We start from the raw sequence: 27,824 nt of genomic DNA, 5'->3' as shown, positions 1-27,824 counted from the left end.
GTAATAGTGTAAATATGTTTAATTACTTAGTGCCTCTGCCCTAGGGATTTGCATTTAAAAGAGGAAGGGGAGCTTGCAGATTCAAAGGTGTAGTAGGTCCCTTTAATTCTAGTATTCCAAAATTTCAAACTAGGTAAGAACACAGTGCTATAGGCCTGGAGCAACCAAACTTTAGCCTTGTGTATCTGAAAGCCAGAGAATGTGGTTATTCCTTTATATGCATGACTGGAAAACCTAGGTTTTATTCCAAAAGAGAAGCAGGGAATTGCATCCTAGGAAGCCTTTACGTGGCTCACTGACACATGGGATTAACATAACGAATTATCACACAATGATGTGCTGCAGTTTGAGGCACAGAGATTAATTGCTGAAAGCCAGATGGGAGCGGTAGGGGTAAATACAGCCTTTTGTTGCAGGAAGAGGGCGAGGGCTGAGCGTGCAAAGCTGCAGTGACCAGGAGGAGAGTGTGAGTGCTCTTGGGGATTTTGCCTTGCCCGGGCAGATGCAGGCAGAGCAGCCTGGAGGAGACCTGCCCCGAGCCGAACTGCTCACACCTTCTGCAGAGCGGCAGCACATGAGCACCCCATCATCTGTCCTGGGCTGCATCAAAAGAGGTGTGACCAGCAGGTCGAGGGAGGTGATCCTGTGCCTCTACTCTGCTCTCCTGAGACCCCGCCTGGGGTACTACATCCAGCTCTGGGGGGCCCAGTACGAGAGAGACATGGAGCTGTTGGAATGAGGCCAGAGGAGGGCCACGAAGCTGATCAGAGGGCTGGAGCACCTCTCCTGTGAGGACAGGCTGGGAGAGTTGGGGTTGTTCAGCCTGGAGAAGAGAAGGCTCCGGGGAGACCTTAGAGCAGCCTTCCAGTACCTGAAGGGGCCTACAGGAAAGATGGTGAGGGACTGTTTATGAGGGACTGCAGCGACAGGACAAGGGGTAGTGGGTTTAAACTAAAAGAGGGTATTAGGAAGAAATTCTTTCCTGTGAGGGTGGTAGGCACTGGAACAGGTTGCCCAGAGCAGTTGTGGATGCCCCCTCCCTGGAAGTTTCAAGGCCGGGTTGGATGAGGCTTTGGGCAACCTGGTCTAGTGGAGGGTGTTCCTGCCCATGGCAGGGGGGTTGGAACTAGATGGTCTTTGAGGTCCCTTCCAACTCAAACCATTCTATGATTCTATGATCTGTCAAGGGACAGGGGACCACCACTGTGTCCCCAGCTGCCCATCACTGCTCTCCAAGATGGTGCTGTATGGCCTAGCACCACCCCTCTCCTTGCACCCTTGCTCCTGGCACTTGCCCATGCAAGCTCTGAGAGGTTGGATGCAATTTGTTGTACTCAAGCCATTGCCTCTTGGCTGGCAGATTTGAAATACCATTTTTTAATTCTGTCCTTCAGCCATTCCCGTACCTGGCTGTCCTGGTTTCAGCTGAGAGGATTGATCTTTCTTCATAGTAGCTAGTGTGGGGATACATTTTGGATTTGTGCTGGAGACAGCATTGATAATATAGAGATGTTTTTGTTCTATGGACCTATTGTTGAGCAGTGTTTACACGGGGACAAGGCCTTTTCTGCTTTTTGCACTGCCCTGCCAGCGGGATGGCTGGGCAGTGCACAAGAAGTTGGGAGGAGACACAGACAGGACAGGTGACCCAAACTGACCAAAGGGATATTCCATACTATATGACGTCATGCTCAGTTTATAAGGAACTTGGGGGAAGAGAGAGGGGGCAAGCAGCGGCGTTCGGAGCGATGATGTTTGTCTTCCCAAGTAACCGTTACGCGTGACAGAGCCCTGCTTTCCTGGAGATGGCTGAACACCTGCCTGCCCATGGGAAGTGGTGAATGAATTCCTCGCTTTGCTTTGCTTGTGCGCACGGCTTTTGCTTTACCTATTAAACTGTCTTTATCTCAACCCACGAGTTTTCTCACTTTAACTTTTCCAATTCTCTCCCCCATCCCCAGTTCTCCAACCACCCCCTGAAATAACCATATTATCCCTCTCTCATACACATCCAGGTAATGCCTTGTAGGCATTAGGTAATGCCAAATAGGAGCATCTATATCCCAGCAAGGAACTACTCTGCATTGCCAGCCTCATGTTTTGATGATAAATGTGTTTATCTTTTTTTACCACTGAAAACTGGCATTCATTTGGCTGGGGAATAGGTACACAGTTTGTCCTCCTCTAATAGGCAAACCGCCAAATCTCTAGTTCCACAGGACACGCCTAGACTAGAAAGTGCCCACATTTAATGAAACAGAGATCTTTAATTTGAAACAAACATACTTTGTTGTAAACTATGCCATAGTTGCTAATCCACCAAGGCTGACATTTTTTCTTGGCTAAAGCACATAAGTTTCCATAGAGGATTGAAGCTGCTAACAGCATGTCTGCCTGCTTCAAAGTCACTACCTAGTACTAAATGGGAACAGTCTTCAGAGAGGCTCTCGAGCAAGGCATAAACTTTTACCCCTGGGTCCATGATGTCTTAACAGTTGTGCCACAGATTGCAGACTTAATTTGCAATGTCACCCAGCAGGAACAATGCAGCCCAGACTGCCTGATGCTACCTGCATACAGCAGACTGCAAATATTCAGAAAGAAATGAAGAAGTCCATGTGTCCCAGTGGGCACCTGTGAATGCAGGTACCAAGCGCCATTGCTTTGAGCTCCACCATTGTTACCTAGACACTGGCAGCCAAAGCCTGCCTAAAAGAAGTGGTTCATGCTGCAAATCCACATTTCTAGTGTGGAGGTGGAATGTGTGAAGTAGGACATATAATCGATAGTAAGTAGTTAATACATGAAAGAGGCAAAATCCACTAAGAAAGACGGCAAGAACTCAAAAGACATCCTGGCTATGTGAATTGAACACAACAGACTGAGGAGAAGTCACAGAAAGACCTACACTACATCTGGTCAGGAATTTTCCAATCTGACTAATGAAAACTAAAAAGGTTTTGTAGCAGTTGGTCAGTTTTGAGGAAGTTATGTTTCCTGCTAGTCCATGGGGCAGGCTGATGGAGAAGCCATGCTGCCCGAGTACCTGGTTTCATGGTGATCCCACCACAGAAATGTCTCACTTAAGAATTTCAGACTCATAACTGCACTTTAGGGAGCCTGGAAACTTGCAGAGCCAGCTCAGGCCAAGGATTTCAGAGTTTCAGGTTCCCAGGCATGCAGGAACTGATTTTTTAAGGACACCTTCCCCCCCGCAACAAACAACAGGCAGAATTCAGCCAGGGATAAGCATTTCACTTTGGAAACACTGAAATTCCAGAACTTATTTTCTCTGGGAAATTCTGGCGCTTACTGCCCTGGTTCCAGATTTAGCATTGTTGGAGTTTTCCATGAATGGAATTTTGACAAGGTCTAATTTATCACCCTCCCTCTGAGAGAAGCCAAGTTCCTGAGACACAGCAGATAATATTATTGCAATTATCTGCATGACCTTCTGCCACTGATATCTCATGTTGCTGTGTGGTGTGTGTGGGGAGAAGGAAAGTTATTTTTCAGGCGAACTCTGATTTTCATCCTTCCTTTCCAACCTCCTGCTAATCTCAGAAAGATAAATTTCACAGAAATCCAAGCCCACAATTCTTTGGAAACTTACTGAAGAGCATGTAAGAAAGGAAATTATTGAATCTAAGCAGCTGGTAGGTCTATTCTCTTTCATTTTGGTTTTAGCTGTTGAATTTCTGCAGAAGCAAGTGTCATTTTGCTTCCAGTATACATCTCTGATTTCTGCTCTGTGCTTAACTGTATTCCCACAATCAGGGAAAGAAATAAATCTTACTGTATATATTAACATATGTCTCTCTCTCCTGTAGCTGGTTCTTTATTGCTGTAAAGGAATTTGTATGGAGAATTTATATTAGAATTTAAGTTGGGAAGACAGAGACAGAAAGATGGTTAAATACTTTTTTTTTTCTTGCCAAATAATTTATATGCTGATTTTTACATAATGCTATCATATCTCAGGATGTATAGCTGTCATTACCTAAGCCAAAACTAAAAATCACTTCACAACAAAATATCTTGTCGTATTTTGCAATTTACTTTTCAGAGGCAGGATCCTGTAAGAGGGCTAGCTAGCTATTCATTAGGCCACCAAGCATTTTTTAGCTGTGTTTTAAAGTCTAAATTTAGATTATGGGAGGGCTATTTCAGGCAATTCAGTCAAACCTAGCACAGACACTAACTGATATGGGTAATTGTTTCTAGAAAAGCCATTGACCTACTGCATACACTTGAAATTCAGTCACAGCTGGAGTAGGGATCTGATAAACTTCTTTTTATTAAAAAAAAAAAAAAGAAAAAAGAACACTCTGCTCTGCAATTAGTTAAACATCAGAAAGTTTGGTGCTTCTTCTTGCTTTATATACTACAACTTTTGAGAAAGAGGCTACTTCTTGCTGCCTTTTATTCAAGAGAGCTGAAGAGCAAAGATGACAAAAGATGTGGTAGATGACGGACTGTGGGCTGTTGCGGGGCCACCAGTCCATGTTTCTCGTGGGCCGGATGAGAGCCAACTCCGGTGTCCTAAGCCACAGTCAGGAACTGAACGCCATGCAGGGGCATGCACAAAAGCCTATTGCAAATATTACTGACACAAAACTCAAACATCCAAACTTTACCTTGATGTCTTATGCTTTGGGTGGTGCAATATCACGTCAAAAGCAAAGACGGCTGCATGGGGCAGGCTGCATGGCCACTACCAGCAGAGGGGAGGATCAGATGATGAAAGCTCTCAGCATGGCACCCTGGTCAAGAGAAAAGTGTCAGGAAGAGCCTAGCAAATACCAATGCCCTAGGTAGCCATGTATGTGCTGGGAATGGGATGAAACTGTCCAGTTGGGCAAATGTATTTGTCACAAAGCTGAGAGAAAGCATGAAGCACTGATCAGGAAAAGCAGTAAGTTTTGTTTAACTGGAGTCATCAAAACAAGATCTCTCTGATGGGGTCATATCCAACAAGGATGCAAGGAGGTCAAAACAAAATTCAGTCACTGCAGAAGAAATTCAGTGTTTAAGGCACTCGCCTTAGATGTGGGAAAGCCAAGCTCCAGCCCGTGACTGAATCACATACACAAATGATTTATGCATGTGTCTCCCGTGTCCCCAGCTAATGCCCCATCCAGCAGGCTCCTGCCTTGTTCTGGGAAGGGAAGATTCCTAGAGAGCTTTTCATTTCATCTCAAGCAGAAGCAGGGAACACTTCTGAACTTTGGCTCTTTTGCCAGAAGAAGGACCTGTTTCTCACCTGGCTCTCGTGTGGTATGAAATGACATTGGGCACAGCCCCTTGCTTGTGCAGAGTCCCACAGAGCAGCTTACCATCACTCTGTCAGCAGACAGGAGGGCGTGATTGCTGCTCACACGTTGAGGTGCCAGTAAGCAGACACAGAAGCAGGGTAGGAGCGAGGCAGAAACACTGTCGTGCTGGAGAAATGCTCACCGACTGCTTCGTTCCTGGAAAGCGGCACTGAGTTCAGCAGAGAGTTGATAGAGTGGAGGGAGAAAAAGCCTCAGGCAGGAAAAGGTAGAGGAAGAAAGAAACAATTAGACCATTCCTACTAACCATCATAAGGGGAGCAAAATTTACAGGTCAGCAAATTGAATCTAACCAAGTAGTTTCTCCTTTCCTGACCATTTGCCATCTGCTGAAGCATGTACCTTTAAAGTATGTGTATTTGTACGGGCTCTGTCCACAGTTTTGTCAGATAATCGAAGTCCTCTCCAGCAGAGAATACAAAAAAATGCCAGCTGACTTGGAAGCTGCACAGTGCAGGCAGCTGTAAACACAGCGGTGCAGCCTGCAAGCCGCTCTCTGGGAGCGCCTGGTGCCAGAAAGGGCAACTTGGTGCCTCTGTTTAACGGGAGCATCGCTCACATAGAGCGTGCAGTGAAATGGCACCTCGGATTGTTGCCATTGTGACCTCCACTAGAGAAAGGTGACAGTGAACCCGTGAGTTTCCAGGCAGCTGGGAAATAGGTCCCCAGAGCCTGTGACAGGGCCAGGAATAGAGCTGATTCCCGTCTTCCTTGCGCATAACCGTGATACAGCAGAAAGCCTGTGCTGTGGCTCCATGCCAGAGGAACGAGGAAAGACTCATTCCCCTGCCCATACTGTCTTCTGTTTCCTTTCATTTTGCAAGTCAGGAACAAGCCAATGTTTGGCCCTGAGTGTGGACAGCAGGAGAAAAGCAATAATGACTTCACAAGAAATACTGAGCAAACAACTGAACAACTCCCATTGCCTCACATGCCTGCTGTACATGAAGATGAGTGGCTTGTAGTCATTGCATATTTACTGAAACAGTCACATGAGGCTAGCCTGACCTAAAAAAACATGAAATAAAATGTCACAAACTTACATGGTTGCAGGACTTCAGTTAACTAGGACAAAAGTGCATGACCCTTTTACATTAAATGGTAAGGGTGGAACAGGAAAGTTGATGCCCTGTCAGGAATAACACAGATAGATAAACATTTATTTCAAAATAAACAGGTAAGTCTCTAGCCTCTGACTCCAGTATATTGCTTCTCTTCCTGCCAAGGATGACGGAGTAAGGGATTATTCTTAGACTTATAACTGAGAGTGAAAATAATCATGACCCCTCTGCAAACCTTAAGGGAAAGCGTATCTAATGTTTTATTTAAATAGGTCTTTGCAAAATTCATCAAAACTATTCCAAGAATGCATCAGCAAATTACTCCACCACTATTAACACCCGTGAGGGGTGACACCTGTCATATTGTCTGTGACCAGTTCTCAAAGTCATGTAGGTGGTCTGACCCTGCCCTCTGAGTCTTACGGCCATCACTTGGAGTTTCACCTGTAACCTACACTGCAAAAGCTCAGTTTGTTATTTGTATAGCAAAGGACTAATGTTCCCGTGGGACACACGCAGGGCTGGGAGTCTGATCTGACAAAGGCTTTGGCCACATCTCCTGCATGACACTGAGCAAGCCCCAGAAACACTTCCTAGCTTTACCTGCTGCTCAAGGAGGAGCACTGCAGCTGGCAGGGAAGGAATGTTTTGGGCACAAGGACTAGCTCTTGACCTCGGCCACCCCAGCGCTTCCCTCCAGTGCAATTTGTCGTCAGACAGGGAGGTATCTCTGGATCAGTTTGGGGAACTAAGTCAGATCCATTAAAAGGTACCTCAGGTGCAAGGCACAGGTGGTCTAAGCATAAATCCCCACTCAGTTTCTGTCTGACCCAAGAGAAGCTGCAGTGCACAAGCAGGAGCACATTGACCAGGAGAAAGGAGGCACCTCAGCACCCCCGTTTGCAGTGGGAGTGCTTCCAGCTGCCCGTCCCACAACAAAGGCACCGGACAAGGAACTCTCCTAACAGACAGACACTGTTTAGGTGCCTGCTTGCTCCTCCACACATGCCCACACAAATTGCCCACAGGGAAAACTTCTTCTCCGTAACCACCTCAGTGAGAGGTTAGCTTACATTGTTAAGCTGGCTCTACATGAGAAAAAGTCTCTTCTCCTGGAGATTGCTGGGTAGATTACTTGAGCAAGTAGGTTCAATCGAAGTTCAGATTAGCATCTAGACTAAATTAACAAGCCTCTTTGGTTGGCCCATTATTAATTCTTAAGTTGGGAGACCACATGAATTTCTACACCTGAGACTGAATAAGTAACCTGTAAACAGGCATATGCAGGGGTTTGTCATAAGAGTCTATTGGGACTGTCTTGGCTGTGATTTATTAGGAAAACCACTTATTCTTTGATTATTTTTTTTCAGGCCAGATTCTCTGTACATCATTCCAGAGAATGTCCTTCACAAGCAGTTTTTATCATGTTTACTTTGATCCTAGAGATACTCAGTTGGAAAGAAGTACGTGGCATAATTACTAGAATTCCTTATACCTGCCAATCTGGCTGCATTGTGAAAACCCCATTAAGTGTATTGGAGAAAACCTCAGCAAAGGCACAAAGAATTTAAGTATTACCTACCTTATTAATCTGTCTAAAAGCATTGCTCCAAAGAGAAGGTCTAGTATAATTTCAATTGTTTTACAGCCACTGCAGTTAAATACCTTCAATTAAATCTCTATGACTACATAGAATCATAATAATACCTTATACCTCCAGGACCTTTAGTCAAAAGACCTTAACATTTTTATAAAGCTTCTTCCAAAGGTTAAGAAGCTGGTCTTCTTAATCAGAAGAATACCTAGTCTTGGACAGCACAAGCAAAGCAGTTGCAATGTCCAAGTAAAAGCTCTGAAGGAACCTCACCGCAGGAGCTCTTCTCACACAGGATCATTTTAGCAGCTTCCACAGCCTGGTGCTTTATGTCCTGGCTCCTTTTCAGGCTACAGAGAAATTAATCACTGAGAATTTTGATGCATACAAAATGGGTTTAGGCACTAAGTGTCAGGAGCAGTGCTATATTGTAGAAGAAAAGCTACACAAACAATGTGTTCCCTTCTGATAAATATATTATGGCAGTATGGCAGCAAACATGGCCTACAAAACACAGAAGATGCCAGCTGCTTTAATGAGATGCATTATTGTTACAATTAGTCTTTAAATGCAGCATGAGATGTGCCCCATAGCTGATTACCACAAACCCCAGCGTGTTGTACAAGCCTTGTACAAGATACCTCATTTACAGCTAACGCAACTAACAGATGAAGGAGTTGCTTCTGAGATGACTCAGGCTCCAGCTGTGAGGTGCTGTGACCTCTCCTCCAGGCTCCTGAGGACGTGCCCCCATCAGCTTGAGTAACTGGTCTTCTCTTTGAGGCCGGGGACAGGTTTCAGGGCTGGTTTTGACCTTTGCTCTTCTCATTGTATGGTCCCCTTTCCTCCATCTCCTCACTTCACCTGAGGATGTATTAGGACTACTTATTCAGGCCCCAGAAACAACCAGGGGGAGCACTGAAGAGCCTGTGGTCTCAGGGAAACCACAAAATAATTCTGCTGTGACAGCTGATGCTGTACCTCCCACACCTCTATGGTGGTAATACGGCACGTCAGCCTGCTGCTTTTGTGCAAGCAGTAATGGGATTACCTAGAGATTACAAACACGGTAGAAATAAAGCAACTTCTTGCTCTGTGCCTTCACTTTAAACTCTTCTTTCTTCCAGTCTGAAGGACTTCTGCCAATTTCCCTATCCACCCCTCGAAGGCAGCAGAGAGCACAACAGATGGGGAGGGATGCATCAGCCTAGCACTATATGCCCAGCCTAACACTAGCCCTCAGTTCAGAAAGCTGGATATCTTCAGGTGTGGCTCCACTTTGAAATTAGCAGATTACAACTTTGAAATAAATGGTGCAGTTACATTTCCAAACATACTTTTCTGGATTTGACCCTTCCTCTCATGTCTCAAACTTCCATTGAACTAAGGCCAATCTGAAGTTTAGCATGTGGCGTAGACCATGCATGTCCCAATCTCTCTACACGTGCTGCTTTGGTATTTATGAGAGGAGGGTCCAAGACTGCTTCAGCCATGTGATAGTGGCTTTCCCAGGGCCCCGGGTACGAGCCTGGCAGCCCTGCCACATGCTCGTCAGGGTCACAAAAGTCCACCAACGCAGGCTGCCAGATTACTTTCATGGTGTATCTGGGTTGGACAATGGCTCACCCCTCGCCTGGATGCTTGGGGAAAGGGGAGTGGCTGCAGCAGCAGCCCCCCACAAATGTGAGGTATGCTATTTCACCCCAATGACTTCAGTATCTATACCACTCCCTATCTCCAACACCCTCTGAACAAGCAGGATGGCATGTTGTGAGCAGACCTATTTGTTAAACACACAGGAATTTCCAGGATTTGCTCTCAGACAGGCCAGGAGGTTTCCTCCAGGAGAACCAGAGGACCTGTTCTGGTGAGATTGTGCAAGAGTTTTCAGCATTTTGTGGTTCACTGTAAGTGGCATTTAAGGTTGCTAATCCTTTTAAACTCCTGCACTGGTTCTTTTCATTAGGTTACTCTACCCAGCAATTACATATGCAGGGCAAAGGAAAGTTCAGCTTTTCCCCATCCTCTGGCTCAAATTCGTAGTACCTTGGGAAAACAGAAACAATCCACTGTCACTTTCTTTTTGTGGATTTTGCCATTCAAAGGCAGCTGTATTTACATAAAAACATAACACAAGAATAGCCAAATGTCCACCTAGCCAGTATCTTACACAGCAATTGCAGATACCTAGAGAGGAACAAGACGTCAGAGATACTTTCTGTGCATATTCTCTCAAACTCATCTTGGGGCTCTGGGATTTCCATAACCCAAAGTAATTTCTTTGTATTTGGATTCCCCCCATTATCCCTTCCCCCTATGATTCTCCAATTGTTTTTTTGACTCACATACTAGCTGCTAAAGGTTTACAACATGTGGCAGTGTTACACACTTTACCAAGGCACCATATGAAGCAGATGCTCCTCTTGCTTCTTCTGCCTCCTGAAATATCTTGTTGGTGAAGACTACCTAGGGACGTTTTTGCCAGCCATGCTTCCATGCATCTCCAAACACCACTGTACTGTGGGCTACTGCAGGCTTTCACTGGTTAACAAGCTGCCAGGGAGTCATTGTCACAGGGTATTCACCTAGAATAATCTCAGACACAGGCATAGTTAAAACCTAGAGAGGAGTGAAGGAGAGAAGGGAGGGATTTAGCCAGCAGCCTGGATCTTCATGCATATTTTGAAAGAGCTGTTATCACTGGAGATAAGAGGATGAACAGGTGAACACTCCACCATCTTTTGTTTTCATTGTGATGAGTTGAACCTTCTGAGGACACAAAAGCTGACTGAGCCTTCCTGATATTACCTTTTCCAGAGCATGCCTGCAGCGTGAGTGCAACGAGGCTGGGTGCTGGGAGCAATGTAGCCGCCACGTAAGGGTTTCTTGCTCCACAGACCTCAGCAGCATGGGTGAAACATCACCATGGATGGCTCCGCTGCTTGTGGCTCTGGAGCAGCAGTGTGTGGTGTGGATGTACCCTCCCTGCCCAGCTTGCTGTACACTCCTCCCTGCACCAGAGAGGAGTTTTCCATTCCAGTGCATTCCCAAAAGCTGCAGCAATGCCACTACCCTCTATTTCCTATGGGGTTTCCTCAAAATGTCTTCCAACTTTCTTAGTCCTATCACCCAGCATCGCCCTTTCAATCACACATTTGACATATACTTCAGTGCAAGGTGCCTATCAAACACCAGCAGGCTATCACAGCAGAGACTTTATTCTCCCATGGCTGCAGTGGAAACGACTGTACAACATGTAGAGACAGGCTTTCTGCGTATGAGTTACAAGAGTGAGCACGTTTATCAGAGCTGCCAGCCCTTGCATGAGCTGGACTCTGCTTGAGGCCTATTTATTTAGCATTTTTCCCAAACTGACAGTGAAGAAAACAGTCCAAAAGAAATACTGCCGTGACAGGCAGGAATCTTGCACACTTTATCATATGTGCTGGGCCCAGCTGGGCTTTCTGGTTGAGTATCTTGCAGGCTGAGTCACCCCGTCAGCAATTTGGTACCCCTGGGTGCCTGAGGCCAGGAATGTGTTTCCCTGTCTGAAAGCACGACATACATCTATATATGTCTGTGGGAGTTAAGGCCAGAGCTTTGCTCCGTCAAGGAAGGTGCATGGTCTTCCAGCAGTGCAGTTGTAAGGCAGGATGTCTACAGAAGGCAAAGGCAAGCATAATGCTTTTATAGATGCTGGTCAAGTGATTTATATGAAAGTCACCAGCAGAGCGTACAGGGACCTTGGATGCTTTTTCAGCTTCTCCTGAATTGCTAGACAAAGTACCCTTTCAGATTCAATTTCTTCAACTGTCGGTGAGAAAAGACTCCAGTAAAGACCCAGTTACTGTGTATTTTTCTTTTCCTGTGTGTTTCCCTCTTGCCAGGTTTTTAAGAGGCAGTTTGCCTATCACCAATGCCCGTGTTACAGCATTTGAAGGATTTCAGTGCTCCAGCAAGGATCATCCAAGCCCAGAAGTGACTGACAGCAAAGGAGATGAACAAAACCCACTCAGGATGGTGGAGCAGATGAATATCTTATTTCAGGGAAAGTATCTTCCACTTGCTCTTGATAGTCACCCATGGGGGAAAAAAAAAAAACAAACCCAGTATTGCATAAGGTAACTCTTCCATAAAGTACAGTATCCTTCCCACGGATGGCTACTTGAACACATTTCCTTCACCTTAGCAGGGCTTGAATATGGCTTTAAAATTACCTAGATGGAGTAGAGAGAACAAAGAATGGAGAGAAGGAGGTGCAGGAGGAAGTAATATTGTCTTGGAAGAGCCAGTTTGCTGAGAGAAGCAGCTAAGAATAATCCTATAGTTCTTATGCCCTATTTATACATGTACTAATAAGAAAGGAAGGCACATTCAAGTGTGAAGCTGCTACTATGACTTTAACTCCTCCAGTCTGAGTCAACACCAAAACCCAATAAAGCAAGCATACTCGTCACTTGTTCCAGCTGCCTGGGGTCACCGGGGGACCACAGACAAAAAGGCACCCAACTGCAGCACGGTGTTTCTGCTTTGCCTGCCACATATTGCTAATGCTTCTCTCAGATGAGTCAATGAACACTGAGTACCTGTTGGGTTGATGAACAGGCAAAGCCACATGAGAACTACTAAATCAGCTGCCCTAAGATGTCATGCACTTCTTCCCCTCTCCCTGCCACCTCCCAACCTTTAGCAGCTGCAGGGGGCCTGAGCACTGGAGACTAACCACCACATTTGCATGTTACCTACTTACTGTAATATATTGTCTCTGACTCTTGGGAAACTTCAGAATGGGAGCCAGCCCAATCACTCCCTTTCTTAACTTCATTGCAATCCTGTTGGATTGGACAACAGAGCAGAGCTACCATTTACTTGCCCTATTTGAGATCATCACCTCCACCCTCCCCACCACCCACACAAGCACTTTTCCTCAGGAAGCAATTACATTGCCATTCACTTTAACAAAAGTTATTCATCTTCTGAATTGGCCTTCAACAAGGCCAGCATCAGACAGGCACATTCATTACAGGCTCGCCCATGAATACCAAACCCTCCCTCTTACTGAGGGCTTAACCCACATTAAAGCCCAGTCTTTTAGAAGTTGTTTGCAGCATTCCCTCCACAAGAGTTCCCCAAACAATGTGCTCATAGTACAACTCACATTGATCAAACAGGTTAGCCATTAAGCAACCTCTTCAATCTCCTACCTTCACACACAGACAAAGTCTCTCCCTCTCTTAAGATGTAAAAAGACCTTCCTTTAAGGTATGAAGCCTAAATAAACTCAGCTGCACTGTTATTAGCCACATGATAGGAACTGCTGCCAGTGTGAGGCCTGTGCTGAGCCAAGGAATGAAGCAACCAAAAAGCTGACATGGCTCAGGACATGGCCAAAATATCTCAAATCCTATGTCCCAACAGGGAAACCAAAGACCTTGGTTGCTTCATGACTTAGAATTTTCATTTTTGCATCCTGAAGTTTTTTTAACCTAATTTTCTTCAGAAACAAGGCTTAGGCTTTGCCTTGTTTTGTGTGTATGTGTGTGTCCCCCTATGGACTTTTGAACTGATTGGCCAGTTTCAATCACATTTAACAAGTTAAAATATTAACTTTTCACAGGTTTTATGGAAACTGACTTCTGAGAAAAAGACAAGAGTCCTGAGTCAAAGCTGCAACGTGAGCTCACTCCCTATTAGCTATCAGTGACTACACTTTAGAAAGGGCCCTTTTTAAGTGCTGAAAAATTTCTTTCAGATACTATGGAAACATAGCTATTCAGTGGCTTGTGTGTTAGCTACCCAAGGGTGTTGCCAGCCTAAAACTGCACATCTGTAAGAGATCAGTCCTTCATTCTGGTGCTCAAAAAAATCTGGTTTGAATTCTTATAGACCTTGACTCCCATCTTACTCCCTAACTCTGTAGGTTTATCTCTTCCAGTCCTTCTCACTGACTTCTTTGCAGGCTCCTTTCTTCCCTATTCCAGTGCCCTTTGTTTTGTCAACTTTGTGATAACTAGGTGCCCAGATCTGAATATGGCATGAAAATAAACTCCCTGTTGAATAATACATCTCTCTGACCCTTACCTTCCCTCCCTCGGCAGGGAAAGTTTGTCACATTTGTTTTCACCTTTCTATTCAGCCAGCCGAAGAAAACTGCTGGCATCTACACCTTGTGCAGACTCTTGGAGAGGCCGGAATGGCAAATTCGTCGTGCTTGCATCATCATTACAAATTGGTGAGCTTTACACCTTCACACTTCTGTGAGCAGCAAAGCACTTGATCTCTCTTCTCCTTCTGCACAATGCTGGTAAGCAGAGGAATGGTCATTTGGTCGTTTAATTTTTGCCCTGATTTACAAGCGAAAGAGTATGGATGGATTAGTCCAAAGAAGAGGAATGTTTTCTGCACATCAGCAGAATGAACAAGAGAAAGTACCTCAGGCACCTAATCAGTGAAACGTGAAGGCAAACTTTGCTGTGAAGTGTCCAAACTCTGAAGATTTTTGTAAGTCCTTAGCTCTTGCAGAGACACAGTTCCTAGTCAGGTCACTGGGAATTTCTACCTGAACACAGATTGAATGAAATTAATATGTTTCAAATCCAGTCCCAGGAGGCTGAAACCCTTATTTCAGACTTTGGCTTGTTCTAATACATGCAATAAAAGTTGCAAGTGGCTCTTGTGGCTAGTTTTCCCTATATTTTTCTTTTACTATAAATAGGAGCTGGAATGAGATGGAAAGTGACCTCCTCTTAACCCAGGGATAGTCCAAAGGGTTGCCATACAAGTTTTTCCAATCTCCACCCTGCCAGGATAATGCACTGCCCACCATGGAGCCACCTCCAGGCTAAAAGAGCCGTGCAGCCCCCATGCTGATTTGGGAGTTTGGCCTTTCTGCTGTGGCTGCCAAAAGTGACATGAGTTAGTGCTAGGTTTGCTTTCTATTAACAGCTGTGCTGAGATCATGGGGTTTCTTAAGCTCTCAGTGTCTGACCGAAAACTTTCAGTCAGCAGTGCTGTTTTCTGATGGAATCACACTGGTGACCTGGAGGTGAAAGATGATTTCATCTGTGTTTCCACTAAAACAACTTCATGGCTCAGAGTTCATTCTGTCCGCAAGTACTGTGAGAGCAGCCCTAGAAATGAGTATGGATGCGTGTGGTTGCATCTATATGCGGCACTATGCCTTTGAGTATCTGCACTTGAATGCAAACATCTGAACTACTCAGAGTGAATGATTTAGACATTTGTAATTAGGACGCAGCCTGGGTTTATTAAGGCTACTGAAGCTCATTAATGAACTTTGAAGTATACTTAAAATGTATAGGAGTAGAGTTAAGACGAGGCAGATTCAATTTCAAATTAATAGCTGGAATCCATTAAAAGGACAACAGGAATACCGGGGATCTGTAAAATCTGTCAAGTTCCCCCGTGTTCTGATGGAAAGCAAAGAAGCTGTTAGGAGTGCACATGACAGTCATACGAGGAGCTCTGACTGAACCTCTCTGCCCACTAAACACACGTCTGGGCTAGCTCCAAGAATTGGTTGAACTCAACCCAGAGCCCAGCTATTCATACTGAAAGGAACAGATAGCGAGTCTACCTGGTAGGTCCACAAATAAGAACAGAGCTGGTATTTTTTGCTAAAATTATTGCAAAAGTCCTGGCAATCATTTTTCAGTACATTTCAGTAAATTTCATGAGTACTTTAAAAATACTAGTCAGACAGTTTCTGATGCCTTCTTCTTGCTCCAGGTCTCTCGACACTAAAATTGTAGATGGGCCCAAATCCAGGTTTAGATCCAGACCTGGTTTCCAGGTTAGCTTTAGCCTAGATCTACAGATGCATCCGCCTAAATATTTTAATCCAGGTCAGGCATGTGCTTTTCAAACAAATCTGATCACGGCCACTGCTTGCTCGTTGGTCTACATTGCAGAGAGGTCTCAGGGCACGTGAGACCTCTTTCAGATGAAACTAAGCAGTAAGACACACTCCCACTGCCAATGTCTACAGGCCCCTGCCTAATCTAACATAAAGTCATCAGGGTGTCTAATGTGATCACCGGATCCTCAGCATGACTAGTTCAGGCCAGCAGATCCACTCATTGCCCTGCACTGCTGTCTAACAGAGGCATGACAAAGATGCCCCTAGCATAGGAATATCTGAAAAGACACTAAGTACAAAGCATGTTGTATGGGGTTTACCTTCTGTCTTAAAATGTGCGTGTTCATATTGAAAGAGAAGCATTGCTGTCACGACTAGAGACCCCAGCCATTGCTCAGCGTAATCTTGGTTCAGACTGTAAGGGCAAATCTCAGAAATGCCGTTTTCATGCATGGGTAAAACAGAGAGCAAGATGTTAGCACAGATGCTTCCTGCTACATTTCCTGGGCTTGATTATTACTGTGTGTTTGTGTAAAAAATGCATGTTCAGAGGTAGACTTGGAAAGAGCAAAGCACTGGGTGTGGTAGCAGATCTCAGAACTGCCGGTACGATGGTAAAAATGTTGGCTTGGTCATTGCAGGAGGCCCTTGGGAGCTGGAGGGACCCTGGATAAAGCGCCTACCTACCAGAGCAAGGCACCTTCAGGCATGTCCCCCCAGGCAGTCAGCCAGCTGCCTGCAAGGCCGCCTGTTGTTTAAGAGGCAGCTGGCAGCGAGTGGGGCACGGCTGCTTGAGATGATTGCTTTTTCAGAGTACAGAGCACAGCCAGTACCTCTGAGTTTGTCTGTAAAATGGTGCTGCTGCCAGGAGTCCAGCGCTGACTCCTCCTCTGCCGGTGGTTTTGACTCTGGCAAGGAAATGTTTTCTGTTGCTGCGTACAAGTGATTTAATATCTTAACTGTTGCAGTAAGCTATAGTATGTTAAATACACAAGACAGATAAAGCCTGTTAAGAAATTTGTTTACTAAAGATTATTAAAGATGGCTGTAGAAGTTGTATGTAAACTGTTGTTTAGCAAAACTGGAATAAATATATAGACAATCTTTTCCCAACTTAGCTTTATTTATGATATAGGAAATAAGGCAACCAAAAAAACATTGGAGGTGAGAAGATTAAGAAGCAAGCCCCAGGTTTTCTGTGGGCAGTGTTTAGCAATATTGCCTTATCACAAATGGCCAGTAGATTAATTTGTCGCCACATACAGGATAATATAACTTTGTATAGTTCAAAGTTATTTAATATGAATAGTATTACCTTTACAGCTGTAGATTATTTGAAATTAAAAGCAGCAGAACTTCCCAGATAGATTAAAATAATTTTGTATTAATGATGAGATAGAAAGAAAGATTATAGGGAGGGCTCTGGCTCCCATTGGGGTTGTAGGAACGGGTGTTCATCCACGTTGAAACTTCCACATGCAGAGGCCCTGAGATCTCCTCTGGAACTTAGTCTCTGAATTTTGTCAGGTAGGATTTCTTTCCTAATAGACTGCCCACCTATGCACATCCCTTGTCATAAATCTTCAGTTTTGAAAAATGAATGTTTTGTCTCTCTTGCTCATTATCCACATAATCACACAATTAATGACTTCTATGTCACTGTTGCCCATGATTTCTGCATGCCATTAGCTCTGTTTCATAGCTCTGTGCTCATTACATGTCTACTTGTATAAGTAAAATTCTTTGCCACTGCAAGTTCCCAGTTTCTTTGCAGCAGGTTTGTCCAAGTGTCATGGTTGCCAGCCCATGGCTAGGGGTCAGGAGGCATCAGAGCTTAACTTTCATCATATGGTAATAAAAGCGCCTTCTTTGGTCCGGTGCCCCCCTGTTGCAGCTGGGCCTTTGTTGAAATGGATGCAGTACGTTCCTGATTTCAATAAAGCCCCGGGGCACTTCTGCAGCGTGCACCAATAAGGTTCTGCTTGTGCCCAGGAAGACAAGGCAGCCCTGCCATCTCCTCTGAGCCCTTTACACCCTAGTGATCAGTGTAACGAGCAAGCTGACTCTCTCTTCACTCGCTGTGCAGTACAGAGCAGATGGCAAAGTGGGCTCATTAGTTCTTTCATATTAAAAATGCCAACAAATATTTGACATGAACTCTTCTTTCTTGTAATGCATATGAACTTGCAGGAAAAATAAACCAAAAACCAATGCTGGATCTTTCTCTCTGCAGAGGATACAAAGCAGGCCTGTCTATCTTGCTTAGCCATCCTAATACAGACCTGCTGCCCCACTCTGCTCCAGTGCGGATGCAGTGTATGCCAAGCAAAGGAATTTTCTTGGGACAGGTTATGGTAGTAGAAATGGGCAGTAGAAATGAGGTTGGCAACAACTATTTTTCAACTGAGAGGTTAAAAACAAGAGACACAAGAGTGGCAGCAGTTGACTGTCCTTTGTCATAAGGGCTTGAAAATTGCTGCAAACAAGTGCATGACAGTTAAAAAGAAAGGCTGATGGATGGTTTGCCATTTCAGATGGGGGCCTTAATCCTGCGGGAGAGGTGCCGTCAGTGTTATACTGGGCCAACACACTCCAACGAGCCTCAGAGGCACAGTGGGCTTGGCAGATCACTTGCATGGCATTGCACCCCTGACACTACTCTCCCTACGCATTTGGGAATCCCACCAGCGCCAGACAGCATTCGGTGCATGCCAGGGTGGCAGCTGAGGTGTATCATGAGGGAAACAGAGTTTGGCCCCTACTTTGATGGATGACACTTTGAGAGATGCAGGCTACTCCTTGCATTGGGTACATGGTTACACCAGTTCAGGCTCTGCAGGGCAGATGAGGCTGTGCACAGACTAGACTGCCTTGGCTTAGCTGGGGCTACTCCTGTACCACTCTGCAGGGCTGATTTTTCTCATGATTGTATGTCCCTGCAAGTGTCTCATGAAAACCGATATCATCTGAATGCCGACTTGCCCCAAAAGGTATTTACGAGACTTGTTTAATTAAACATTCATAACTTCAGCTGAAATATAGAGATGAAAGATGCAAGATGTAATTACGAAGCATTATTATGGTGATTATGTGGCTAAAACTGAAATGATCCAAGAGGGACTGCTCTCCAGCCTCACACCTTTCTGTCAAGACCTTTCCGTTCTTAGGGGATAGGAACAGAGGTGGGGGGGGCTGCCTTATTTCATAGGTGGCCAGCAGCACCGATGCATATGACAGGTGGGACACTCTTCTCCTGTGTGCCAGGACATGGGGGATTTTAGTGACAAGGCATTTACTCACCAAGAGCCATTAAGAGGGAAGGAAGTCTCCAGAGAACTTGCCTGCTCGCTGCATGCACTGTGGTTTTCATTAGCTTCATAAATAACAGCTGAAATTCAAGATGAAGGCCAGAGTGGAGAGCCCTATCAGTTAAAATGTCATCCACAGTCATGAGACATGCACTGTTTTCTTTTGGGCTTCTCTCTCCTCTCCGGCATCCCAAACTGCTGGAAAAAAAAGCCTTGAGAGCAAGAGCAGGGCTTTCTCAAAGGACCGTTAGCTGCATGTGTGGGAGTAGGTGGATTAGGAGCATTTTTTCCCCGCATTCAAGGGCAGGAATGCAGCTCCCAGCAGTGTGCCTGAGGCATCTCTTGAATATTTGGGAGTGCAGCTGAGAAGAGCCATGTCTGTGCCTTTCCATACCTTGACCCTGGAGAATTTTTAGGTTACGCTTACAAAAGCAAAACAAAATGAAGCTGAGTGCCAGACTTTCATCCCGTACCACGGGAGAGAGCACTGCCTCTGCCCCAGCTCCTGCGTGCACCCACCCCTGGGAGAGCATCACCGCAGCTGTGCAAGTACCCAGCCACATCTGGCACCACTGGCTGCATCTGCACCAGGAAACAAAACAGGCTCAGGGCATGAGCACTGGCTCCAGCCCCTGACTGTCACACTTTGAGTGTGCTGACTGGCATGATTTTGGCCCGTGCCAAGCTAGCTCCCAGCCAGGCAACCGCCAGGGAGAGCATAGGCCAGGGATGATCCACCCTGTTTTGGGGACTGAGAAAATTTAGCCGTGTGAGCAACAAATTGTGGCACCTCAGTTGGCCTCAGAGTCCAAAAATGGTCCCTGAGGAGTGTTATTTATTTGTATCAAGAGCTGTTGAGGGCCTGAGCACAGAGACTGTGGCTGGAGTAGGCCTGGAGCACAGGCTGATCTCTTATCTGTACGAAATGCCCTGCTAGAATTGGCAAGAGGCTTTTACCTCATTTTCCTTTTGCTTCTGTGGATAAACAGAAGACACGATGCTTGAGGGCTGTCACTGCAGCAACCGGCGTCACACGTGCATCGGCCCCGTGGCACCACTCTGATCAGGTCTGCGTGAAACATGGGGCTCCTGCAAGTGACTGACCCCCTTTCTTCAAAATAACTGCAAGGGGTGGGAAAACAGAAGGGGCACGGCTGAGAGGGCAGCAGCCGTGGGGCAGGCGGCACGGCCGGCTCAGCCCGTACCGTCCCAGTGCCCTGCCAGGCGGCTCCACTTTCCTGGGGTATGGCTTTTCTGCAGAGACAAGCTGAAGAGTTAATCTCGCAGGTAGACCCAGCCCAAGTTGCATGATACCGCTGAGTTCAGATTGAGTAAGTGTAATTAGACGATGAGAACCTCATGGCAGGGCGTGCCCTAGTTTCAGTCAAAGGTGGAACATTATTAAGTACCATTTACATCCAGAGGAACACCCACTTTTGAAATCGCTGATGCCAGTAACACATGCTTTGTATTTAACTCGCTCGGTGAAATGGGAAGTCAGCGGCAGAACACAGCATTTCTAAGTTGCTTGCTGCCAGCACTGTGATTAATGGAGTTTCAAAACACCCCATCAGCCAATTATGATGGATACTAACCCTTTAATAGGAATCTCTGGCTGGATCCTTGTTACTTGGATTTAGTGCTCAGACCAGTTAGACCATAAATTATTTTCTCTCCGGGAAAAAGAGCAAACTTCTCCAAGAAATAATAAGCAACTCAAGCTTTGTGTTGTGTAGAGACCAGCTGCAGGAGCAGGGACGCGGTACATTTTGTGCTCCTTGTCTATCAACATACAATTAGGAACAATCACTCTGCATCATGGGCTACCCTTTTTCGGGACTGTGCTCCCTTTGGGTAGGTGGAGGAAAGGCTGTGGGCAAAAATCTAAACCTTAATTTAAGAAACATTCTACAGCAGCGAGCCCAAACTCTGCACCTTCACAAAATGGATGCATTGTAGTGTATTATTAATTAAAAAAAAAAAATCAGACCCATCTACAATATTATAAGTGTTTATGGTGATTTTAAGTGAGGCATAGTTTTGTCTTCCCCTCATGAAACCATTGGGGAAGAGTATGGTGGAGTAACTGCACCTCACTTGTTAGTTTGCTTGTGTTTAATTTATCCCAGAGTTTAAATACAAAATGAGCAGAGGGAATTCTGTACCCCAGAGTGAACAGGAACAGGTGGAAGAACCGTTTTCAGGTTTCTTTTATTTGCATATGCTCCATCTTAAATTTTGGACATAAATTAACTTATGTGCACCTTGAAAAAGAAGAGAATGTTTCTCTCCTCTGTTTCCTGTTGCATAAACACAGCAGTTGCTGGTGCAGGAGTCTCTCCCGTATCCAGAAGAGGAAGAGTGCGAGAAGCCAGTCCCAGCTGCTGCAGAGGGAGATATGCAAGGACTCCTGTGGCTGACGCACACCGAATAATTATTCTAACAGAAGAATAATGTGCAAAAATATTTGATCAAATTACTTTTTATTACAGCGAAGTGAAGCACTGTGGCTGGGGCACAATGAGATTTCCACACAAGATCAGATCATCCATCCACTGATCCCAGATGCCTGCCTCTGGCCGTAACGAAGATAGCTTTAAGCCAAGTGTGCTGCTGCTCACTTAGGGCCCTGTGTTGAATTATACTCATTTACAGCTCCCCAGAGGAGCTTGGCATCTGCCTTTGGCAGTGGGAGAGGAAGGAAAGAACGAACCGCTGCTGAGTGTACACCCCCGGGCAGGAGCAGGCCCACCTCCTGCAGCAAAACCCCATTCTTCGTTCCTCCAAACAGCCCCAGGTCCAGGTCTTGCCAGCCAACCCGCTGCTCCTCAGCAGCACCACCACAGAGGTAACAGGACCATCCCTGAAATGTCTGAACCAAGTCCTCCTGCCCAGCTTCAGATGACCCTTTGTGTTGGGGACTGTCTTCATTCTGGATCTGTACTGCAAAGAGCATAATGGAAGGCCAGGCCACGATCAGGGCTCCTAATCCCCATAGTAATAAAAAGAACATCAACAACTGTAATAATCTGCATTGTGAGAAGAGCACCTGAGCGTGGATCACTTCCAGCATCTGCAATAACACATCTCATTTATTTAATATAAAATCACGAGCTGCAGCACCGTCCTGTGTGATTGCTTTCCTGTCACCTCAGAGCACCCCCAAAGCATGCTCTCCTCCCTCAGATGGCGAGTACAGAGGTGCTGGGGTTCCCCACTGAATGTGGCTGGGGAAACCACTTGCCCCAGGCAGCAGTAGTGCTCTGTCTCCTCCACACCTCACTCGTACTGAGGGGCGGAGCACAATGAATGGGGTTCTTCTCTGTTTGTCACAATTACTTATTCCTCGAGCCTGGGCTCAGAGCACTGCCTCTCATTAAAGAAGAATTGCTGAGAGGCAGAAAGAACTCTGTGGGATGTGGGGATAAGAGTAAGGGAGCGAAAGGTGCAGTGTCACCATGGAGGTGATGGCCCGTCTCTCCCTCCACCTCACCCCGATGCAGGGCTTTGGGGGTGCAGGTTGCTGCCAGGAGGGGGGGAGTGAAGCAGGGAACAAGAGGACGTGACAGCAGAATCACCAAGGACTGCCTAAACTAAGGACTGGGAAACTTCTGTATTAAGGAATCACTTTGGTCTATGTTCTAGAGCTTCTAATAAATGCCACCCATCTCCACATCAGTTTGTGGAGCACATCAGTAATTCATACTGACTCCATCCACCACGAAGCTGTCTCACAAATCTGTGCTTTCATACGGCGGCTGGCACCTGGGATCGATGGTGCACACGGGTCGGCAGCAGCAAACCCCTGCAGAGGAGCAGTTAATCTGCAGGATCTGTGTCAGAGTTTCTTCAGAGCCGTTGCAACATGAAGCACTGTTGCAGCAGCTAACGCAGACCTGTCCATGGCCTGCGCTAAGGCCACCTGCGAGTGCAGAAGATGGAGCCTTTCGTCTCTCGGCCCATCAGTTAAACTTTGCTGCAGTGACTGGCAGTGACAACATCCTGTTATGCTCTGATGGATGTTTTGTCGCTGGTACAAAATGGACATATTTGTGGTGGAAGGTCTTGCAGGTCTTGCTGCAGCCAGGTCCTGCCGCAGAGACAGCTGGAGGCAGGGACAAATACTGGCAGTAGGGCTTTACCAACGCCTCCCATCTTGGGTATGGGTCCTTCTGGCCATCTGCTTCTTTTGTCCCAGGAGCCTCCTTGCAAGTTCCCAAGTATGGGTGGGACTTTATGAAAATTAAAAGGTAAAAACTTTCCAAACAGGAGGCAAAACTTCTGCTTATGGACAAGGTATAAGTAAGAACCAAAAAACTCTCCCTCACTAATGATGTTGTCCAAGCCAACATACATCTCTAAAACATACATACCAATGGCAAATGTAATGTGCTTTTCCCAGGAGCTGTTCAGCTTTGTTCAGCCCTGTCCCAGCTTGGCTGTCATCCTCAGGTGGGTATTGCAGATGCTGAGGAAGGAGAACAGGGGCTTCAAGTCACTTCTTCCCTGCAGCTGTGAGGATCCAGGCACAAGAGTCACCTGGACTTGTTTGATACGATGTTGACTTACCAGCTGCAGCTCAGCAACTCTGCAGTCCTGGGCTGCCCGTATAAACGGCACCCTTCAGAGACAAGCGCTGTCTGAGGGCATCTCCCTGCAACACTGCAAGTGATCTCTCTGCTTCCAAACTCTGTCCCAGCCCATCACAGTCACAGCTTTGGGTCTTGGAAATTTTCCTTTTGTAGGGGGGAACTCCTAATGGCACCTCAATGCTCTTCTCCTTACCAGGGCAGCCAACACTTACTCCGTCTTTTCTCATCACAGGACTTCCGCTGTCTCCCAGCTGATGTTAGATGTCAAAGCCACGCAGGTTTGGGCCTGTGCAATGAATTTGTGTCATACCACACGAGAACAGGCCTTGTCGTGCCTGGCCTCACCCTGCATCTTTCCTCTGGTGCTCCGGTGAGCTGAGCCACTGGGGCAGCTCGCCCAAAGCCCAGCACGTGCAGAGCCTTGAGACATACTCTGTTGTGCACGTGGAGAAAGCAACCTACATCCTCCAAGCTCAGGATCAACACAGCTGCCTGCCACAAAATGCAGACAAAAAGCAGGACATTTCTTTCCTGCCCATCACCTGTTCACAATTAGGCTGCTCATTGCTCCTCTCTTTCCCTCAAGCCAGTAGCACTGTGGCATGATTAAACTCTGAATGGGCTGCATGCGAGGGATATTAAAAGAAATATGGAAATGGAAATGAAATATGGAGTTGATTTTTCCTGGCAGTATTGAATTCTCAGCTCTGGTGGAGAGCAAGTTCCAGTAATCATTTCAGTGACTGAAAGTCAAGCAGGCAGTACAGTGCCTTGTGAGAATAAATGATACAGCAGGAACACAGCAGCATCTATTATAATAGGTAAACAGGAGGATGATGTATTGGGCGCTACCTGTGTGAAAAAGCTATCAAGTAAAGGTGACAAAGTTCACCCTTTCTCAGGATGCTCTGGAAAGGATATCAGCACTGATGTAATCACTGAGCTACCTTTTTGTCTCTTCTCTGTGTAATCAACTCTTTTCCCTGGGTCAAGAGTTCTGGGTTACTAATGGATTAATCAGTTCAGCTTGGTCATATACCATGCCAGCTTTGTTTAGGACCATTGTCAGAAGTCATAAATAAGAGTTCCAAATTTAGTTTGTTAATTCTTCCAGTTAACACCGTTTTTCTGTCATCCAATGGACAAAGTAACAGCTGAGCCACCTGTACAAAATGAGTCAAAATACTTTTTCTCCTCTATGCACAAAGATCAGTGTTCTTTTTTTAGCCACAGTCTGTGAAGATTAAATATTCAAATAATTTACTAGTCAATGAACTTCAAGAGTGTCTCTGTAGGTAGCCCAAAACAAAGCACAGATATTGCTTTTCTCGGTACACCCCTTACAGTCAGAAACATCATGAAAAAAAAAAAAATTTGGTTCTTATCCTAGAGCAATAAGGAACATTTCCCTTCCAACATGGGTAGCAAAACCTCCTTTTGGCTCAGCGATTTGATCTGAGCTGGCATTTTACACTTCTGCATATCAGTCTGTATAGGTTTCTCCATTTGTTACGTTTGTAAAAGAAATATATTTAGTCAGTAATCACAACAATGGACTGGAAAATTTGCTGTTTGTGACTACAACAATTGCTTTCTTGGTGGCTACTTGTGCCCACCCCTGAAGCCTAGCCCAGCTGTGCACATTCAGCTGAAAACCGTACTCTCACTCCCATTTGTTCTGTTTGTCCTATAGGGATATACACTCCCCGATCTAGTTACATCTAACCCCTTGATAAAGACAAAACCGCTGCAGGACGTTTTGAAAGCACTGAGGTTGTCAACCAGAGTCTGGATGTTCCTGATACATGGAAACCTAATAGGGGAGGATATGTTTCAACAAAAATAGTAACTTCAGCAAGATAGTATTTTTTCCAAAGTTTCACCTTCTGGGTGAAACATCCAGCTCTCTGTAGACTGTAGACACCGGATGGTTTTGCACTGTCCTCAATGTCCTGGTCCACAACTGCAATATCAAAAATGAAATAATAAGCCTAGGCTTAAATAACAGCTGCGTTTTGTGCACGTGAACACACGCGCACAGATCTAGGCTGAAAGAAGTGAGTACACGGTGCAGCGGTGCCCGGTGGGGCAGTGGCTACAGATGGGCTGGGGGCAGGCTACAATCGCTGGTGAAATACTGCAAAGGGATAGGCTGCAAATAAGAGCTGAAATCCCTCACCACCAGAAAACAGACTGAAAGAGAAACCTTAACCTAATTATTTCATCACAGAATATTCTTCAAGAATCATTCCCGATATGATTTTGCCTTAGAGCTTCTCCCACATGTGTTACAACTCAGGTTTGTCTTGAATATTGCAACAGTAAAACACTTTGCTAGATCTTTTCTGTCCCTTAGCTAGATAACTCCAGATGACTTTTTTCCTGTCAAAAGGCTTGTGAATATTTGGCTGTAAGTTAGATCTGAGTACAATCACTGTCCCCAAGAACTCCTTTTAAGCTTGAGGTAATAAGTAATATGTCACCAATGGGCAAAAATATCTTACTTATACAAGGATAATGCATCATTAGTATGCCCAATAAAATGCAATAGAGAGACTTTTCCTTAGACACAAAAGAGTGGTAGCCTAATGCTGCTGCTGTGTTCAGGGTGCGATAACCCCAGGATAGGTGTATTCCTAACCACGGTGCTTGCCATTCACCTTAAACCCCGTTGATTGCGCATTCAGTCATACTGTTGTTTTGTATCTGGTATACATCAAAGCAAGTGACACCCCCATGAACTCAAAAAGCCATTTAAATCCCACATAGTTTCCCTTTAAAAACATTTATGGAAATAGCAAGATCTATAAGCCATTAGAGAAAGACAAGAATAGATTCTGGTAGAATTGGTTTTCAGCCCTTTCTTTTGTCAACCTCAGAGACTTCCAGGATGCTTAAAAAGCTACATAAACCATGCTTAATGAATCACTTGAAACAAAGGTAGAAATGTTGTTTCCTACGAACCTTTGAGAGAGTTTTATCTGATTCTTCTGAACATCAGTATTATTTTTATATGTAGATAAATTTGTTAAGATGCAGGTCAGCAAAATCAGAAAATAAAGCTGAACATGTGTTGCTTTGCACCAGCTGCCTAGCTTAGCTCATCTCGATGCAATGAGGTGAAACTAAAGCTCCTCAGTGATACATCTGAGCACGGGAACTTTTTTATGTTTGTGGCTTTGGTGGGGACTTGCTCACCAGCCGTGAGCTGACTCCCGGTCAGCTGCCTCCAGCCGTCCTGCCCCAAGGAGAGGTGTGGGCCATGACACTCTGTCCTCATTCACCACCAAAGTGCAGCTGCTTGCGCTAAATTTGTTTCAAAAGCCCCTTCAACTTGAAAGGAGGGCAGATGGGTATTTTCTTCCGCGGTTCTGCCACGTGGGAGGTGCTGTGCTAAATTAATCTGCTAACAAGGTAGCTAGCTGTTTAAATAACATCCAAGAAATGCCATTGATACTTTATAAAATTGATAGAGAAATCTCATGTGGTTGTTTACTTCTGAATTCCTCATGGCCAGATTTTTAGCCTGAAATAAGGTCTAGTCCGTTGTAAGCAAAACAAAAATAGCAAAGTCTGAAGGCATCCTTCATTCCTTAGATACTCATTCCCCTATCAGCCTGTGTGGGGATGAGTCCATGGCGTCCGTGACACAGGTATTAGGAAGCCCTAGGAGAGCTTGCTCTTCTTTCCTTACATCATGAGCTTTTCAGACCTGCTCATCCATTTCAACCCAAACTGCAGGAAAACAGCTTTACTCAAGCAATTAGCAGTCCTCCAGCACATAACACATCATCGATAGCCCAGGTTAAGCCCACAGGGCCACCAGTCATGGGGGGCTTCATTGCGATTGGCAGAATGATGAATGCTTACACCTCATATTGACTCCAAATAGAGCTGACTCAAACAGTTTGGTAGAAATGTTTATTCACCTAAAAAATTAAACAGTTTCAGATGAAAGGAAACTATTTACAAATGAAGTCAAATTTGTTGAAGTTTCACACACACCTCCCACCTTCCCCTCCCATGATAAGGTTTGGAAAGTAAAGGAAGTTATTCT

This window comes from Balearica regulorum, chromosome 3 (genome assembly GCF_011004875.1).
Source record: "Balearica regulorum gibbericeps isolate bBalReg1 chromosome 3, bBalReg1.pri, whole genome shotgun sequence".
Classification (NCBI taxonomy): domain Eukaryota; kingdom Metazoa; phylum Chordata; class Aves; order Gruiformes; family Gruidae; genus Balearica; species Balearica regulorum.
The sequence above is the reverse complement of the archived record's forward strand: the minus strand, read 5'-3'. Positions refer to the sequence as shown.